Below are 17,516 nucleotides of genomic sequence, written 5' to 3' on the forward strand. Positions count from 1 at the left end.
AGCTGGTAGCTGGGGCCTTGGCAGTTTCTGTTAGAAGAAGTGCACCAGTATTTACTAATTCCATTGATTCACATTTTGCAGTTGTGGTTCCTTTTTTAATTTTTTTTCCACAGCTTGCTGTTTGTCAGAAATATTCAACAAACAAACTAGGATCCTTTCTTTTTTTAGAACATGGTCTCCCAAACCAGAGGGGTGTGCCCCCTGGGGGGCATGAAGAAATTCCAGAGGGGGGCACAAGGCAACCCCCCCAGTCATTCCTTCCCACCTGAAGGAAAAGTCAGCCCTTGCATCCAGCTCTTAGCTACTGCCATTTCACGTGGGTGACCCAGCACAGCCGCTATAAAAAGCAGGCAGCTGGCGAAGGCTCACATGGAGCTAGCTGCCTCCTACAAAGGTGAGTGAGTGGGGGTTGAAGGGAGAAGGAGGAGGGTGGAGTTACACTAGGAGCTGGCTGTGCCTGGCTTTGGGGAAGGGGAGGTGCTCAGGCAGGTGGCTGACAGGTGGCTGGGGTAGCTGGCCTGTGGTAAAAAAGAGGTGGGGGGGCATGAGGGATTCTCAAAAATCAAAAGGGGGAGGCATGATGCCAAAAAGTTTGGGAATCACTGTTTTAGAGGCACCAGAACATTAGCAGTAAAATTCTCCTCAAGATTTGTGTCTCAGAGCATGTCTTATGTATCATCCCTGGCTAGAAAGCCACCATAGCACAGAGCTGCTGTGATTTCTGCTGTTGGGGTCTGGTCAAGTGGTGTATAGCAAACCCATTGCCTATATTCATTTGTTTTATCCAGGCTTCGCTTTTAAAGAGAATTTCTCCAGAGTAAACATGTAAAATTCTCTTTCTGTCAAGTACTCCATAGTGATTAGCCATAAAGAAATGAAAACCACTTTTTAGCTCATCCGCTCTCTTGGCTAGCCAGACTTCTTGCTCAAATTCCAGAAGTCCAAACTGCAAACCCAATTTCCCCCCAGTCACAGACAGTCTGCACTTCAGCCCAGTTGGGCGGTTCAGTTTGAGATCCCCTGTTCCTTGTATAATTAGCATGTCTAGACTAACAACTAATGTTTGACAAAGCAAAGCAGCAGAAATGTAGCACTTTAAAGACTAAAAAAATGATTTATTAGGTGATGAGGTTTTGTGGGACAGACCCACCTCATCACATCAATCTCATTTCCAATACAGACTGACATTTATAAGTAGAGAGGACCAAAAAACAGAACAAAAAAAATGCAGTAAAAACTGGCAAATCAAATAGGATTGAAGGAAGGGGGTGGGGGGTGTTAATTGTCCTGTCTGAGATAATTATAATTATGGGCATCACAGGAAGGGAAGCAGTCCTTGTAACGCGTGAGGTAGTTGATGTCTCTGTTCATACCACATGTTAACAACCTGCATCATACCATCAATCTCGGCCTTGGGTATTCCACACAAGAAATACATTTCCTGAATACCACAGTACAAATTACTGATGGCCACATTGACACCAACCTTTACTGGAAAGCCACTGACTGCTACACTTACCTACATTTCTCCAGTTTCCATCCAGCTCACACCACATGATCCATCATTTACAGTCAAGCCCTCAGACACAATTGCATTTGCTTTGACCCTACTGACAGAAACCAAAAACTACAAGACCTCTAACAAGCATTTATAAAACTGAATTACCCACTGCAAGAAGTAAAAAAACAAATGGACAGGGCCAGACAAACACCCACAAAGCAGCTACTTGAAGATAGGCCCAAGAAGATCAACAACAGAACACCACTTGTCATCACCTACAGTCCCCAACTCAAACCCCTGCAATGCATCATTAAAAATCTACAGCCTATTCTGGATCAGGATGCTACACTTGAGAAGGCTCTCGATGACAGGCCTGTCCTCTCCTATAGACAACCTCTTAACCTGAGAAAGATTCTCACCACTAATCACAGGCTACACCACAGTAATACGAATCCTGGAACTTTTCCGTGCAACAAACCCCGCTGCCAACTTTGTCCACATATTTATTCTGAGGATACCACCACTGAACCTAACCATGTTAGTTACAAGATCAAAGGCACATTCTTGTGCACTTCAAGCAACTTTATATATGCTACTGTGTGCCAACAATGCCCTGACACACTGTACGTTGGACAGAATGGGCAAAACCTTTGCCAAAGTATAAATGGACACAGAGCAGACATCAAGAGACTCCATACACATAACCTGGTCAGTGAACACTTCAATGGAGTTGGCCATTCTGTTAAAGACCTGAGAATTTGTGTCCTGGAACAAAAAGAATTTAACAACAGATTAGAGTGAGAGATTTGTGAGTTAGAGTTCATATTCAAATTCAACACATTAACATGTGGTATGAACAGAAACATCAATTACCCCATGCATTACAAGTAATACTTCCCTTCCTGTGATGCTTGTAATTATCTTAGACAGGACAATTCACATTCCCCCACCCCTCACCCCCTTCCTTCAGTGCAACAGTGCAATATGATGGATGAACAGTGGAATCTAACACGGTTGTGCTTTTGTCCCTACCCTCTTTGGCATATTCTTCTCTGTTCTGCTAAATTGTGTATTTCAAAACTGACGTAGTGATGTATTTCTCCACACTAGATTTGATGGCTCTCTCTACAACCTGGCAAGACTCAAGGCCAAAACTAAGGTCAAGAAAGTCCTTATTAGGGAACTCCTCTTCACAGATGATGCATCTCTCATTGCTCATAATGAAGACACGCTGCAGTCACTGATGGATTCTATGTCCAGAGCCTGCAAGTTGTTTTCCCTTGGCATAAGCATGAGGAAAATTGATGTATTCACTCAAGGTATGCCTCAGAGATCCAATGTCATTCTGGATAACAGCCCATTAGATGTGGTTCAACAATTCTGTTACCTTGAATCTACTGTCACCACACACCTGTCCATGGCCGAAGAACTGATCATCAGAAACGGGAAGGCAGCTACTATTTTTGGCAGACTTACAAAACGAGCATGGAACAATTCTAAACTGACCATGAAAACAAGATACTAATCTACCAGGCATGTATATTGAGTTCCTGCTATATGGATCTGAGATATGGACCACCTACTCAAACCAGGAGAAAAAAACTGAACAGCTTCCATCTTCATTGTCTCTGCAGAATTATGAATATCAACTGGCAAGATAAAGTTTCAAATGCAGATGTTCTGTCAAGATCTGGCATAGCCAGCCTCATAGTGATCCTCAACAGCAGAAGACTACAATGGCTTGGTCACATGAGAAGAATGGGTGATGAACGTCTTCCCAAAGAAATCCTCTTTGGTGAACTGTGATGTGGGGTGAGAACAAGAGGAAGACCAAAGCTAAAATTCAAGGACATATGCAAAAACACCATGAAAAAATTCAACATCGATCTAAACTCCCGGGAATCTACATCATCAGATTGAAATACCTTGTGACGATAGCTACAACAAGGCACATCATCCTTTGATAATATATGTGCAAGCCACACAAAAGAACTTCATCTTAGAAGGAAAAACTCTCCGACTCAAGAATTCGGAAATAGACTGACATGCAGTGATTGCAATCGACTATTCAAATCCAATATTGGATGGATAAGCCCTGAGAGAAGCTGCAGACTCAAACACCGCCCACAGATTCTCCTAACCACTGTCTCCTGAGACAGAAAGGGCCCATAGTATCCATGAACAATAATAAAAAACCTGAAAGTATGATACCCTGTGGTATTTCTAAGGATGTGAAGATGTATGCCTTAAATTTTAAATATTTTTTATTTTGACTTTTAGGGCCAGACTCAGGGGCGATGCAACGAGTGTGAACATTCAGTTTCTCTCCCATCCTCCTTTCTGTGCTGTTCAGGGGGAGCCTGCAGGGCATGAACAAAAGGGGATTGAACTTGCTCACGAACACAAGGCATCTTGGGAGCTGTAGCTTCTTGGCCAGCTCCCTGCCTAGCAGCCATGGGCAAGGGGAAATTGTCAAAATTTCACAGCACACTTGGACAGTTCTCGCACACGCCAGTGTGTTGTGGCACCTGTTGAAAATCACCGGTCTAGATAGTGCTTAGTTCTGTCCTGAGTGCAGGGGACTGGACTCGATGACCTCTGCAGGTTCCTTACAGTGCCAGTGTTCTATTGTTGATGCTGAGATTAGGAGAATTGATAGATGTGTTAGTCCCAGGGAACAAGTGAGACAAGTTGGGGGAGGTACTATTTAACCAACAGAAGTTAGTGCAACAAATGAACAACCTTTCAAGGCACTGAGCCCTTCAGGTTCCTGTCTTGCCAAGAGGAGAGTGAAGTGACACACTGCCCCACTCCAGTAACATCACACAAATATAGAGGAGCAGCTGTGAATTCTACCGGGCATTGGTTGGCCTGGAAGATGAGAGGGAGGGATAGTGGAAAGCTGAGTTTTTAATGGTGAGTGTTGTTGGGTGTGCAATGGCTTTGAGGAAAAGTGTACTCGAAGGGGGCCATCTGAAGAGCAACGAGCTATTGGTGGCTTCTGCTTGGACAGAAGAGAAGCTAGTGGGGAAGTCTTTGTTTTTGTTCAAGTGGAGAGGTGACGACAGTCAGGGGACTCAGCCTGTGAGTGTGCTGGGACACTCACAGGTAATGAAGAACTAGCTGGTGAGGGCCCATTCCTTCCCTCTTCTCTCACTAAAGGCTAAATTAGGTTCAGGTTCTTTGGGTCTGTCCCCAGGCAGATGTAGCCTGATGACTTCTATGTCCCCTGGCTTACCCCTTTATAAAACCAGTAGACATCTCCAGGGTGTGCATGAGCCAGGCACTCAGGTTTCTGGGCCCAGCCAGTGCCAGATGATAATACAAACAAACCCCACAGTCAGAGGAGGAGCCTCTGTTGTAAACTCGTTTGATCAGCAAGGCACTAACTTCCTCTACTGCAAGGATTGGGTGTAAATCCAAGCTTAAGGAAGCCAGGGTCTGGTGGTTGGGGCCCTCTGTAAGGATGGAATAGCTTCACTATTAATAAATCATTGTGTATTCTAACAAATCATTAGCTGCGTCTACACGTGCCGGCTACTTCGAAGTAGCCGCGCCAACTTCGAAATAGCGCCCACCACGTCTACACGTGGTGAGTGCTATTTCAAAGTTGAAATCGATGTAAGGCGGTGAGATGTCGAAGTCTCTATCCCCAACAGGAGATGGGAATAACGCCCTACTTTGATGTTGAATGTCGAAGTAGGGCACGTGTAACGATCCACGTCCCGCAACATCGAAATAGCGGGGTCCGCCATGGCGGCCATGAGCTGAGGGGTTGAGAGACGATCTCTACAGCCCCTGCGGGGCTCTATGGTCACCGTGTGCAGCAGCCCTTAGCCCAGGGCTTCTGGCTGCTGCCGCTGGGGATCCATGCTGCATGCACAGGGTCTGCAACCAGTTGTCGGTTCTGTAGATCTTGTGCTGTTTAGTGCAAGTGTGTCTGGGAGGGGCCCTTTAAGGGAGTGGCTAGCTGTTGCCCGGGAAGTGCTAGTCCACCCTGTGACCCTGTCTGCAGCTGTTCCTGGCACCCTTATTTCGATGTGGGCCTCTTTGGCGTGTAGACGCTCCCCTGCAGCGCCTACTTCGATGTGGTGCTGCCCAACATCGACGTTGAACATCGACGGCACCAGCCCTGGAGAATGTGTAGACGCTATTCATCGAAATAGCTTATTTCGATTTCACTACATCAAAATAAGCTATTTCAATGTAGCATACACGTGTAGACGTAGCTGTTGTCTTTCTAAATCCACAGCAGCGCCTTCTGAGCCCAGTCCCTGACCACCAGCACACCGGGAGAAGAGAATGCAAGTGGCTCTGCTTCGCTGCCCATTCTGCATTAGCACATCCTACATATTTAAACCATGGCGCTGTTCAAAGTGGCTGAGTCACTTGGTATTAGGGAGAGATGAGTCCTGTCTCAGCAGCGCCCAGAGAAATCAATAGTGTACAAGAAAATTAGCTCATTAAAGAGCCAAAAACACAAGCTGAAGGCTGGCTTGTATTCCTAGGACAGCTCATACCCAGCAGTTGCTTTGGGCCAGGTAACTGGGGCAGGATGGGCTGCAGCCCGGTCAGAGCACCAATGGCCAGACTTGTAGGGGGAGGTTTAATCAGGTAGTTGGCTCCCTCGTGGCAGCCAGATTTGCTGGAACAGGTGGGAGCTAGTCCTCAGTGAGGCTGAAACCAGAGGAGAATTAAAGCAATTCACTGTCTTACAAGATTGACACTGAACGGGCCTTGGCTGCCCGCGGGACAGAGAGGCGACGTGCCCCCCACCACTCTGGACCATTGAGTCCTCGGACCTCACTGAGATGGAGGGACCAAGTCCAGTCCAGCCAGGAGCCAGTCCTACCATTTTACCCTGCAGATGCAGTCATGCTGGACTCGGTCGCTAGGAGTCTGCCAATTGCATCCCACAAGTCCTTGGGCTGGTGTTCTTTGGCCACTCTATCCCAGGAGTTGCCAACTGACTCCAAGGCAATGGAAGTAACCCCTTGTTCAAGGACTCTTCCATTTTACTCTGACCATGGAGCTGCAAACAGCGAACTGTCTTTTGCATTTGTCACCAGTCAGAGAAGTCCTTTGGCAAGTTCTCTGCTTTCCAGTCATAGGAGCAGAGTCACACTAGAGAACCAGGAATGACTCCAGCCTACAAACAAACAGCAACAAAGCTGGCACTGCTGGAATTCACCGGACTAGTAAATGAAGCCAGTAGCAAGCACTGGATGAGGTCTGGTGACAAAACTAGTCTCCAGTGAGACTTTGTCTGTTGATTTAAATTAGCTGGTCAGATCACTGGTGTCCTCTTGCCTTCATGAATTCTAGCCCAGTCCCAGTAAGGTTCTGATAGGTGCAAACTGTTCCTGTATCAGGAATTCCAGATAAGGAGTCACAGTTCAGGGAAGGGCATCTTTTCCAGGACACACACCCCACCCCCACCCCCACCCCCACCCCCCCAGTAGCAGACCAGTCCATTTTGCTGGGGGATGTGCTGTCCACTCAGCATATTTTTGGCTACGTTGGTGGCTGACTTCCTGACCGCAGCTTGGAGAGAAGATCCCTCTGGGACACACAAGAATAGCTATATCCCACAAAACAGGGAATGCCTGAAATGGCAGATAAAGCCTATGTAGATGACTTCCCTCGAAACCCAAACTGTTCTGCAGTTTGGAGAAAAAAGCAGCTGTTTTTTTTAACATTCCTGTTCTCTCTGCACGTCGTTCACTGCAATTAATAGTCCGGCTGTGTCCAGGGCTGCTGCAACCCTGCGATCCTGAAGGTTATAGTGTGGTATGGTTTTAGAAAGTAACATTTCATGCCCTGGAAATTCCAAAAGGAATTTCAACATCACAGTACATGAGCACATGAGGCAATAACCTTCTGAAACTCATCCACTTCCAGGTCTAATTGACCTTTACAGCCCACTATGGTCTCCAGTTGCAGTGAAGGGAGTCTAGGTTGGACATTAGCAAAAAGTATTTCACCAGGAGGGAGGTAAAGCATTGGAATGTGTTACCTAAAGAGGTGGTGGACTTTCCACCCCGAGAGGTTTTTAAGTCCCAGCTTGACAAAGCCCTGGCTGGGATGACATAGTTGGGGTTGGTCCTGCTTTTAGCAGGGGATTGAACTTGTTCACATCCCAAGGTCTCTCTATTACAGCTAACCCCCAGGCCAGTAGGAGAATGGGCCATTGTACTGCCAGAGATCAGCCCGAGAAGCAGTATTTCTGTGGATGTGCCAACATGCTAGCCTGGTACCAAAGAGACAGGGATTTTGGGCAAACAGCAAGATGAGAGGCCAGTGGAAAGGCTGTGGCTGGCTGCACAGACTGAGGGCAGGCCTTTGCCTGGCTGTTCCTGGAAGAGGAATGACAATTCAGGGGAAAAGATAGAACACAGACATAATTGCTTGGCTGCTTTGGCTAATGGATGAAAGGCTGCAGGCTTCTGCTGCGGCCTCTCCACAGGCTGAGTCCCTTCTATAGAGTAATATGTTGCAGACCAGGAACAGTTAGGACACTTCCATGGTGGGGTGGCCCATTCAATCAGGACCTATCACTAAATGTACCATCTGCAGCTCCCCATGCGGAACCCCGCCTTTCTAGGTGATCCCCCTGATCTGGCATCAAGTGAGCAGCAAGCATGTTAGGAAGGTGTGATGGGCTTTAATTTACCACTGCAGCCAGTGCTCCCTGCGGGCTCTCCTGGGGATTAGCTCTGGATGCCAATGGCACCCTCTTCTGGGGGTGTCTCACCACCATCACTTCTGCCCCAGGGACCCACATCACTCCCAGGACAGCAGCATCCTCTTCCTGACACAACCCCTGGCCTGCCCAGACCCGTATCCAGCCCCAGCTCCCCAACATCACTGGCCCACCCAGTCCCATGTCTGAAAGCACCTGCAGCAGCAGTGACAGACCGGTGATCAATGTGATCTGCCAGAATGGGAAGCTAGCATGGCTCAGGCCGAGTGCACCACCAGATATTACGAACTTTCTGTGCTCATTCTGGACAGATTAGCAGGGGAAAGCAGCCTGGAACATGCGGAGCTCACGGAGTGTCCCTCTCTGGACCGTGGCCTATGATTGTGCGCAGAGAGTCCTGGCCAACCCCAGCTGAGCCTACCCCACCCTGAACAGTGCCCTGTGCTGTGGCTGCTGGCAGTTGCTGCACTTCAGGGAGGGCTGAAGAAACCCTGGCCCATAGCCTAAGGAGAACCACGGGCTGGTTCAAGATGGAAAAGTCAGGAGTACACAGACCTCCCAGGGGAGCTCCCTTTCATAGCCCTGTGTGCAGGCTAGAATGTCCTCGTGCAGCTCCCTCTGGGACCCAAGGACAGTTAGTTCCTCTGCTTGAGAGGCTCATCTTGCTCCACAGCCAATACTGGAGGCACCTCACGGTTTGTGCATTTCCCTCATGCAGTCAGTGAAGCTGAATCCTCTTCTCCCCACTCTCCAGTTGGGGAACTCAGGTGCAGAGAAACTGAGCAGCTCCATACAGATTTGGCTGCCTACTTACCATCGAAGTATCAGTGCAGGCCTGGGGCTAAGTGACTTGGGAGGGCCAGGTGGGACATTTGTTGCCTAGCTAGAGCCCATGCTCTGACCGTTCTTCCTCTCTGGCTGACTGTCAGCAAAGTGCAGTCCCACATATCCCAACATTTCCTCGGCAACCGTGTGTTAACTTGCCTGCCAAGAAGGGATCTGGTGAGGGGAGGGGACAGAAAAATTAAACTCCCCCTTCTTTTTCTCTATTGATCAGCGTGTCCAGATGTTCCTTTGTTGGAATCAGTCAGGCACCGTATGCTGAGAACTCATTAAGCACTCACTGCTAATGAAGACAAAAGCAAGAGTCACAAGGGTATCAATTAGCACCTGTTCATTGCTGAGCCCAGGGCAATCCATACAAAGGAAGCAAACAGGCTTGTTCACCTTCTACCTGGTCTTTGTTCCTGATGAGGAAGGAGAACGTTCGGTGCCAGACGGAAGAACAATTAGGTGCTCGGTGCCTGAACCCCAGCGGAGGAGAATGTGGTGGCAGGTGCAGCATGTGCTGTGCCAAGTGTGAGGGGACCACTGACCACCTATGAAAACTCAGGGGGTTTTTGGCTGGCTAGTCCCAGAACCAAAAACAGTGGGAGGGTCAATGAGAAATCAGGCCCCTGAGACTCACAGTCCCCAGGAACGATGGGGAGAGGCCAATGCTCCAGGTCAAGTGGATTGCCAGGTGGACAGGCCAATGAGGGCACCAGGAGGCCAAGGGGGTCCTGCCTCCATGTGACCCAGATTTGCCCAGGTCAGACAGAGCAGGGTAGAGGAGGAGTGATGTGGGGAGGTACACATGACACCACATGCACCCCACAAGAGAGGGAGCTCACAGGCCAGAGGGCTGGTGCTAGCAGCCGGATCCCACGCTGTGACCCCCTTGCACTCACTGGCAGCTGTGGGGAAGGCACACCAAGGCAGCTCCAGCTCCTGCAGTGCTGCTCTCTAGCCATGACACTTCCTGCTGGGGAGTCCTCCTGCCACCCAGATGAAGAACGATCCTAAAAGTCCTCGACAGCAGAACAGGTGGAGGACAGCTGGGGTAATGTTACAACGGCTGTGAAAGCTGATGAAGGCTGCAGCAGAAAGGAGACTCCCAGGTGTCCAGGATCCCATGCCATTGGACCTGAGCCTTCTATCCATCTAGAAATGCATGGTGGCTGCAGAGCAACAGTCCCCCCACATTATAAGAAGTCCCAAGCAGGTGTCTTCCTCTGTGTACAACTCTCCTAAACTTAAGCCCTGTGGTGACTGGTGAATGGCGACAGGAGCAGGATTGTGAAATCTCAAACCTTTTAGTCATGAACTAGCATGTAGGCGGTGGATGTCTGTATCAGTCGTTCTGTTTCAAGGACTGAGGTGGTAGAACAGTCCAGCTGCTGCATCCACAACTGAGCAGCCCTATTTACAATCCGGTCTGCTCACCCCATATGGGGTGGGGGCTAGAAAAGGTGCCCTAAACATAGTCCACCTCAACTCCCCCATTGGATAACTGCGTCCAGTGGGTTTACCGCTATGTGGTTGAATTTGAACACTAAATTTTGGAACATGGACTATTCGGACTCTAATGGACTACCCAGACAGCGAGCAACCCAAAAGACGCATGGCAATCATCACCGGCAAGGTGCAATGATTCAACATTGATATCGCTGGTGTGGCAGAAACACACAGACCGAAGAAGGACAGCTAAGGGAAGAAGGTAGAGGGTACACATTTTTCTGAAAAGAAATCCACGGGAAGAAAAACAAATTCATGAAGTTGGATTTGCCATCAAACACGAACTGACAAAGATCCTGTCTGATGTCCCTGTCAGCATCAGTGAACGTCTCATGACTCTCCACTTGAAGCTTGCCAAAAACCAACAGGCAACAGTCATCAGTGCTTATACACCAGTTCTAGACACCAAAGATCACGTGAAGAAGTTCTGCATGCAACTGGACACAGTCCTGAAAGACATCCCCAAAGACGATAAGATTATTCTCTTTGGGGATTTCAATTCCAGGGTCAGAAGAGACACAGAGCTCTGGAAAACTACCGTTGGGAAAGAAGGAGTCAGCAACAGCAACTCCAGCAATGTCCTCGATCAAAGCACTGGCACCTCATAGACTACATAATTTTCTGCACTCAGGATCGATGTGATGTCCTTCTCACACATGCAATGACAAGTGCTGGTGACTGCTGGACCAATCACTGCCTTATGCAATCCACAATGGCTATTAGGATTGTCACTAAACAGAGAAGTCAGAGAAAACAGATCCAATGAAAGATCAATGTACAAGTGTTGAAGTACTCAGTCTGATGAGGTGACTGCCAGACAGCGCTCCAAAGGAAGCTGCTGACAGTAAACCCTGAAGATGTGGAAGAACTCTGGTGTCAATTGAAAAATGTCATCGTTGGAGCATGTGGAGAAACCATTGGCTCGCTGTCGAGGAAGATCAGGACTGGTTTATTGAGAACAATCTGGAAATTGAACGCCTGATTAAGGCAAAAAGGCAAGTCTTTAGGGCCTGACACAGTGACATCAACTGCACAACGAAGAGAGAAGCACATGCCAAGGCCAAGGCAGAAGTCAATGTAAACAAGGACTATGAAAAACCAGTGGCGGACTGAGAAGGTGCGAGGACTCCAGCATCTCACAGACATCAATGATACAAGAGGTTTCTTCAATGCTGCCAAAGCTGTTTATGGACCAAGAAACCCTGGAATCGAACCATGAGATCAAAGAATGGTTCCCAGCTCTTGAAAGACAATGAAGCCGTTGCTTCTCGCTGGAAGGAGCACTATAATGGGCTCTTGAACTGCCCCTCCACCGTGGTCCTAGAATCGCTTGACCAAATCCCTCAACGGCCACCTAGGGATGATCTTCCAACACTTCCTACCCTAGTGAGGTCCAAGCTGCCATGAAAGCAATGAAGTGCAACAAGGCAAATGGATTAGGTGGAATCCCCTCCAGAGTCAAACAAGGCTGCATCATTTCCTCATCACTACTCTGCATCTTCATCGACATAAACCTTCTCTTCATTGATAGCAAAACTTCCAAATGGCATGGAGATTGTCTATAGAATGAACAGGAAGCTTTTCAATCTCAGGAGACTGAAGGCTAAAAGCAAGACCTCCACAATCTTGACCATGGAGCTCCAGTATGCAGATGACAACATGGTTGCAGATCTTTCTCCCACAGCCCTTCAGACCATCTTAAATTCCTTTGCCAAAGCATACAAGAATCTCAGCCTCACACCGAGCATCAAAAAGACCAAGGTGCTCCAACAACCTTCGCCAGTGGGACAATCTGATGCACCTTCTATTGAAGTCAATGGAGAACTGCTGGAAAATGTGGAGCACTTCCCATACTTTTGAAGTCATCTTTCTGCTAAAGTTGACATTGATGTGGAAATCCAGCATTGTCTGAGCTGTGCAAGCTCTGCTTTTGCCTGCCTGAGACAAAGGGCCTTTGAGAACCAGAACTTCTATCACAAGATCCTTGTATACTGTGTGGCCCGTGTTCCAAAGCTATTATATGCATGTGAAACCTGGACAACATACAAGTGTCATTTGAAGGCACTTGAACAATAGCATCAACACTGCCTCAGGAGAATCCTCAATATCTATTGGCGGAAAAGGCGCAAAAACACTAGCATCCTGGGACAGTCAAGCACAACCAGCACTGAAGCCATTATCATTCATCAAACACTTCTTTGGACTGGTCACATGGTTCGGATGGCCAATCAGCACCTTCCAAAACAGATTCTGTTTTCCAAATTGGAGGAAGGACAGAGGAGCACTGCGGACCAGTAGAAGTGATATATGGACGTGCTGAAGACACACATGAAAATGTGCAGCATCAATGTTGACACTTGGAAGAACCTTGCCACACACTGTCCCCACTGGAAAATCTTAATCCACAAAATGGTGGTGTAATTTGAGAGGTTCTGCCTCAGTGCAGACTGAAAGAGGAGGAAGAGAAGAGGAAAAGAGTGTCAAAAATTGTCCCGTGGCCCAACAACAGCTACCAACACCTGCCCTTTCTGAAATAAGATCTGTGTCTCCAGAATTGGGCTGATCAGCCATCAATGGACTCACAAATTGGAGGGTGACATGAAGACATCCTGCTCATTATCAAGTGACTGCCAAAAAGAAGAAAGAAGCCTTGTGGATAAGGGGAGAGTGGTAGATGTGATATATCTAGACTTTAGTAAAGCATTTGATATAGTCTTGATGAACTCATTAATAAACTAGGGAAATACAACTTAGATGGAGCTACGAAAAGGGGGCTGCATGGCTGGTTGGATAACTGTTTCCAGAGAGTAGTTATCAATGGTTCACAATCACACTGGAAGGGCATAACAAGTGGGGATCCACAACGATCAATTTTGGGATGGGTTCTGTTCAATATCTTAAAAAATGACATAGATAAGGGCACAGAGAGTATACTTATACATAAGAACATAAGAACATAAGAATGGCCATACTGGGTCAGACCAAAGGTCCATCAAGCCCAGCATCCCATCTGCCGACGGTGGCCAATGCCAGGTGCCCCAGAGAAGGAGAACAGAAGACAAGTGATTTATCTCCTGCCATCCATCTCCTGCCCTTGTTATGAAGGCTAGGGCACCATACTTTATCCCTGGCTAATAGCCATTTATGGACCTGACCTGCAAAAATTTATCAAGCTCTTTTTTAAACCCTAATAGAGTCCTGGCCTTCACAGCCTCCTCGGGCAAGGAGTTCCACAGGTTGACTGTGCGCTGTGTGAAGAAAAATTTCCTTTTATTAGTTTTGAACCTACTACCCATCAATTTCATTTGGTGTCCCCTAGTTCTTGTATTATGGGAAAAGGTAAATAATTTTTCTATATTCACTTTCTCCACACCATTCATGATTTTATATACCTCTATCATATCGCCCCTCAATTGCCTCTTTTCCAAACTGAAAAGTCCCAGTCTCTCTAGCCTCTCCCCATATGGGACCCTTTCCAAGCCCCTAATCATCTTAGTCGCCCTTTTCTGAACCTTTTCTAATGCCAATATATCTTTTTTGAGGTGAGGAGACCACATCTGCACGCAGTACTCGAGATGTGGGCGTACCATAGTTTTATATAGGGGAAGTATGATATCTTTTGTCTTATTATCGATCCCTTTTTTAATAATTCCTAACATCCTATTTGCCTTACTAACTGCCGCTGCACACTGCGTGGATGTCTTCAGAGAACTATCCACTATAACTCCAAGATCCCTTTCCTGATCTGTCATAGCTAAATTTGACCCCATCATGTAGTACGTGTAATTTGGGTTATTTTTTCCAACATGCATTACCTTACACTTACCCACATTAAATTTCATTTGCCATTTTGCTGCCCAATCACTCAGTTTGCTGAGATCTTTTTGTAGTTCTTCACAATCCCTTTTGCTTTTGACTGTCCTGAACAACTTGGTGTCATCTGCAAACTTTGCCACCTCACTGCTTACCTCATTTTCTAGATCATTGATGAACAAGTTGAACAGGATCGGTCCCAGGACTGAGCCCTGGGGAACACCACTAGTTACCCCCCTCCATTGCCACTAGTTACCCCCCTCCATAACGTTTGCTTACAACGTGATACCAAGCTGGGAGGGGTTGTAATTGCTTTGTAGGACAGGGTTATAATTCAAAATGATCTGGACAAACTGGAGACATGGTCTAAGGTAAACAGGATGAAATTCAGTAAAGACAAATGCAAAGTACTCCATACCTAGGGAGGAACCGTCAGTTGCACACATACAAAAGGGGAAATGACAAGCCAAGACGGAGTACTATGGAAAGGAATTGAGTAGCCATAGTAGATAACAAGCTAAATATTATTCAACAATATAACACTGTTAGAAAAAAAGCAAACATGCTAAGGTGCATTAATAGGAGTGTTGTACACAAGACATGAGAAGTAATTCTTCCTCTCTGCTTTGCACTGATTGGGCCTCAGCAGGACGACTGTCCAAAGTTCTGGGAGTCACATTTCAGGCTAGATGTAGACAAACTGGAAAAACTTCAGTGAAGAACAACAAAAAAAATGACCAAAGAGGATACTGAAAGGACTGGGTTGGTTTAGTCTGGAAAAGAGACGGCTGAGAGGGGACATAACAAAAGCTCTCAACTATCTAAATGGTTCTTAAAAGAAGGAGGGAGAAAATTATTCTCTTTGCCCCTTGAGGGTAGGACAAGAAACAATGGACTTAAATTGCCGCAAGGGAGGCTTAGGTTGGATATTAGGAAAAACTTTCTAGCTGTCAGGGTGGTTAAGCACTGGAAAAAAGGGAGGTTTTGAAATCTCCTTCACTGGAGAGAAGAAGGTGAGGAAGTGACAGGAAGGGACCAGCCCCTCTCCCCAGCCCACCAGTACTTCCAGGCCTGGCTGCAAAATTGTTCCAGCTGTGGGTGGCCCACAGGTCATGAGACTGAAACCCCTGCTCTGGAGGACTCCTATGAAGTCTCAGCATGCGTCAACCCCCTATTCTGCTGTACTGTTGGTAGTGGTCCAGGGAAGTGCCCAGCATGCAGAACACAGCCAGTTTTGTGCATTTCTATAACCTGACCCCACCTCTGCACTACACAAACCACTGTCTCTCTCTTGCCTGGCATCTCCTCTCCTGGTTCTTGCTCACCGAAGAGCTGCTGCTGAGACTGGCGAACAGGAAATGGAATTTCAAAAATTCCTGGGCCTTTTAAGGAGGAAAGGTGCAGGGTCTGGGCATTAAGAGAATATGTGGGGGGTGCTTGCCTGGGTTTGCGTCCCCTGCCACTCCCAGGCACCATCTCCCTCTGCTCCCTTTGGCTGTAATTCAGCCAATGGAAGCAGCAGGGAACACCTCCAGGCATTGTGTTTGTGCACTGCTGTTCGCCCAGCCAGGGAAGGGTGAGTGGCAGTGTGTGGAGCTGCTTGCTCCCTATCTGTGCCAGATCCAGTGAGGCTCGGGGCTCCTACCTCCACCCCAACAGCATGAAGACAACATTGGTGCTGTGCCCCCACACTTGCCCTGGCACTAGGAGTTGCACAGACAAGCAAAGCAAACAGAGATGTGACTGGGGACCTGGCAAGCCCAGTCCTGTGGGATGGCACAAAGCCGCCAGCCCTGACCTGCAGTGTACAATTGCCACTAACCTCTGGCATAACTCCAGCGCAGTGCACAGCCCCAACTGCTTCCGATGTCCCCATCCCAGGGGTAGATAACCAGCACACTCTTCTACTTTGCTAGGGATAGAAAGAGGCATTGCTTTTGTAGACAGGTTGGTTCACTTTAGGTCCAGCCTTTCCAGTATATCTGCCTCCATGCACACGCTGTGTGTGTTCATCCCTAGTGCATTGTTTCTGAACAAGATCCATTTTACATTCAAACGAAAGGCATCTCCTCCCCAGCGAACATCCTGTGCAAATTGCACATGGAACACCTTTGTGCACATTGGCCATTGGACAGTCGAGATTAAAGTCAGTGGAGCTGAAAGCTGGCGCTGCTTGCCCAGCAGACAGACAGCCTGTTGGCAAGGCGCCATGGCTCTCTGCAGTGCTTTTGCCAGCCTCCCCAACTATCCATCCTTGGGTCACTCTGCCAGCACTAAAGAGGCTGATTTTTAAAATAATCATTTATTTCTTTTCCTAGTGTCCCCCACGCCTACCCCAATGGCAGAGCTGACAAACAGCTGGTACCACTAGTTGATTATTGTACTGGGATGAGGGGGGAGATTTATTTTCTCCAGTATGGTGTGGCACACAAGCTAAGAGGGTTATGTGCCCTACCCATGTGACTCTGCCGTGCCCCCAGCCCAGGGCCACTGTGCTCTTCCCCGCTCCACCACACATCACTTGCGGGGAGCTGGGGGCAGTACAACAGTTGGAGGAGCTGCTGCTGCAGTTCTGCTGCTTTCTCCACTCTGCCCCGACCGTGGGAAAGAAGCAGAAACTCCAGCCCCGCCAAAGAGCTGCATCTCCTCCAGCTCCATGTGTATAGCAGCAGCCCTGCAAGGGGACAGGGCTGGGTGGGGGCTGGGGTTCTGGTCTTAGTCCCTCGTCTCTCCTGTTCTCCTGCAGGGCTGCTGCTGTCTGGTTGGAGTCAGAGGAGAGGCAGCTCCATGGAGAAGCTGGGGCAGGAGGTTATAAATAGCAGGTACAGCTCACCAAACTTTGCCAGCCCCTTTCTTGCTAGTGTGGCTGACTAGGCCATAGCAGCTTGTTTCCATCTCTCTGTGCAGCCCACTCCCATCTGCTTTTGAAGCTCCACAGCTACCTGGCTCCAGCTAAACTGTCTTCTAACAGGGTTTGGCCTGTGGCTGGGGTGCAATGTTTAGGCCCCATGTGCTCTATACGTGTTCTGGCCTAGAGCCCCACGGACTGGAGGGGTGGCCCCTCAGAGGAAATGCAGCCAGCAGAGTTGGAGCTTTAGAGTTCTGTGTGTGCAATGGGAAAAGTCATTTCCCCTTTAGCTGTGAAAGGAAATGAAGTTCTCC

The sequence above is a fragment of the Carettochelys insculpta genome, chromosome 17, assembly GCF_033958435.1.
Source record: "Carettochelys insculpta isolate YL-2023 chromosome 17, ASM3395843v1, whole genome shotgun sequence".
Lineage (NCBI taxonomy): Eukaryota > Metazoa > Chordata > Testudines > Carettochelyidae > Carettochelys > Carettochelys insculpta.